We start from the raw sequence: 3,275 nt of genomic DNA, 5'->3' as shown, positions 1-3,275 counted from the left end.
TATGTTTCTAAGAATCTGTCTATTTCTTCTATGTTATCAAACCTTTGAGAGTATAGGTTTTCGAAATAGGTGTTGATGATCTTCTGTATTTCTAAAATCAATACTCAGAAATCAATAGCATTCCTATACACTAAAAACAAAATCACAGAGAGAGAAATAAGAGAAACCACACTCTTAATACTAGCAAGCAAAAAAATGAAATATTTAGGAATTACTCCTACAAAAGAAGTGAAAGACCTATACAGGGAAAATTATAATACACTGAAAAAAGAAATTGAAGATGATCTAAGAAAATGGAAAGACATCCCTTGCTCATGAATAGGAAGAACGAACATTGTGAAAATGGCCATTCTCCCAAAACTGTTATACAGATTCAATGCAATCCCAATAAAAATACCGTCAACATACCTTATAGATATAGAGAAATCACTCCTAAATTTCATCTGGAACCAGAAGAGATCTAGAATATCAAAAGCAATTCTAAGCAGCAAAGGCAAGGCAGGAGGCATCACAATCCCTGATTTGAAGTTATACTACAAAGCAACAGTAGTAAAATCAACATGGTACTGGAATCAAAACAGAGCCAAAGATCAATGGAATAGATTAGAAGATATAACCACAACTACAAAGACTCAACCACCTTATCTTTGAAAAAGGAGCCAAGCAGGTTCACTGGAAGGACAGTCTCTTTAATAAATGGTGTTGGAAAAACTGGCTCTCCATTTGCCGAAAACTAAAGCTAGACCCATGCCTATCACCATCTACTAAATTAAAATCTAAATGGATCAAAGATATGAATATTAAAACAGAAACACTAAATCTACTGGAAGACAAATTGGGTAGAAACCTTGAAGACATAGGGGTAGGTAGAGAATGCATGAACAGGACTCAAACCACACGGGAAATACTTCCCAGAATCAATAACTGGGACCACCTCTTATTAAAAAGTTTCTGCATGTCAAAAGAAATCTCCAGCATAATGAAAAGAAAACCCACAAACTGGGAAAAGATCTTATTGAACTCCCCCTTAGACAAGGGACTTTTGTCTAAAACATATAAAGAATTAAAAAAAAAAAACTCAGACCCCCAAAATTCAAAGATCCAATCCAAAAATGGGCAGTGGGATGAATACATCCTACTCAGATGAAGAAATACAAATGGCAAACAAATATATGAAAAAATGTTCATCATCATTGGTCATTAGAGAAATGTAAATTAAAACCACACTGAGATTCCATCTCACTCCTGAAAGAATGACCAAGATCAAGAAAACCACCAACAACAAATGCTGGAGAGGCTGCAGGGAAAAAGGAACTCTCCTGCACTGTTGGTGGGAGTGAAGACTGGTACAACCTTTGTGGAGGTCAGTCTGGAGATTTCTCAAAAAGCTGGGATTGGAAGTACCATTTATTCCAGCTATTCCACTTCTAGGCATATTCCCAGAAGAACTTAAAGCATCATACCACAGTGATATATGTGCACCTATGTTTATAGCAGCACAATTTGTAATTGCCAGATTTGCAAACAACCCAAGTGTCCATCAACTGAGGAATGGATAAAAAATTTGTGGTATTTCTATACAATGGAGTGTTACTCAGCTATAAAGAAGGATTACATTGAGATATTTATCAATAATTGGGTGCAGCTTGAGACCATACTCATAAATGAAATAAATCAATCTCGCATGTGTGAATACCGAATAGTTTCCCTAATGTAAGTAATGATTCAAATATATAAAACTATGTGGTAATCATGATTCCCCATTATGTGGACTTGAAACCTTGTAAAGTTTTCACTTATTAATTGGATTGGCTTTATTCTCGGCTGCTTGATATGGAAATATTTGAAGCTATAGTATATGAAGTTATATTCAAATATTTCAAGGAAAAAGACACTATGGTAACTACTATTAAGTCAGGTTATTTGGTGGTGAAGCACTATGTTGCTGAAACAGTCACACTTTGACATATATTGTTATGTTGTTATGTCCTCTTTTATCTCACTCAGTCCCTCCCTTATTCATTAAAAAAATTTATTTTTTATGATTTTTTAATTAAGGGGAAAAATAAAAAAAATTAGCAGGATATATTATAGTAACTTTTTTGATTTCCTATTAACTTGATTTGAAGTCCTGTAATACTCCCACTATCTTGTTTTGACTGATTAGACTCTGTTCCGTGCTGTATTATAGTATCAAGTTTGAGGGTATAGGCAAGTACTTTGAAGACAATAAGATTCACTAAGATGCCCATTCTGGTTTGACTATTATCTCCTCTGGAAGTCCTGTAATGTTTACAAGGTTTAGGTTTTCCTGGTCTTGTTCTCTACTGTTTTCAACTTTATAATACCTAATGAGATAGGCAATTCTTTTTAAGGAAGCAAGAGGCATTATGGTAACCATTGTTGTTAACCTTGTACTCTGTTTTTACATCATGTGCTATGTCTCTCCTTGGTTTTGACTGACAGCTTTGTTTTGCCATATTTGACTTTATTCTCTTCCAAAAAAAGAAAGTAATAAGAACTAAGGAGTAATAAAACCCAAAATGTGTGAATTTTGTTGTAAAAAAGAGAGGGAAAAAAGTGCTCTAAAGGATACAACTGCAAGTGTGTTTAGGGGTGTTAAATAGATGATCATATTAATGTTTTTGGTTGGATCATTGAACACAACTGTTTGCAGTCTCACTGTTTGAATGTCCACTTTGTATGCTTTGATACTGTGACTTGAGTAACTATCTGTAAGATGATAATGTGTAATCTATTAACTGGTGATTTCTTAACTGTTTTTTTTTTTTTTTTTTTTTTTGTAGTTCTGTATTACTTGTACCCTTACACCGCTTTGTTTTGTTTTGTTTTTTCTTTTTCCTTTTAAATAAAATTTAAAAAAAAAAGTCACCTCGAGACAGAGAGGCTGACCTGTGCTAGCCATTTCTTAAACTGTCACCTTGGAGTGCCTTCTGCTAGCTGTCCAGGCCCCTCGCAGAGTTCCGTGAATTGCAGTGCTCTTCAGGCTTCCCGGAATTGGAAGATCCCATCTCGTGTCAGCGGTCCTCTTTCTTTGGGAGCCAATGAAGCAGGCAGCGGGCCATCCAATTGCCTTGTCCAGTCAGCCATAACGGTGTGCAGAGAGCAGCGCGGCGCTGTCCTCAGCCACTGAAGAGGTAGAAGCACAAAGCCACGCCCACCGACACACCCCTCCCCATTAGGCCTGGAAGCCTAATCTGCATGGTTCTGCCCACAGACCCTCCCCCTACTTAGCAAGCGGTGTCCGGGTGAAC

This window comes from Cavia porcellus, unplaced genomic scaffold (assembly GCF_034190915.1).
Source record: "Cavia porcellus strain 051 isolate PalLab524CR breed Dunkin Hartley unplaced genomic scaffold, mCavPor4.1 scaffold_4, whole genome shotgun sequence".
Classification (NCBI taxonomy): Eukaryota; Metazoa; Chordata; class Mammalia; order Rodentia; family Caviidae; genus Cavia; species Cavia porcellus.
The sequence above is the reverse complement of the archived record's forward strand: the minus strand, read 5'-3'. Positions refer to the sequence as shown.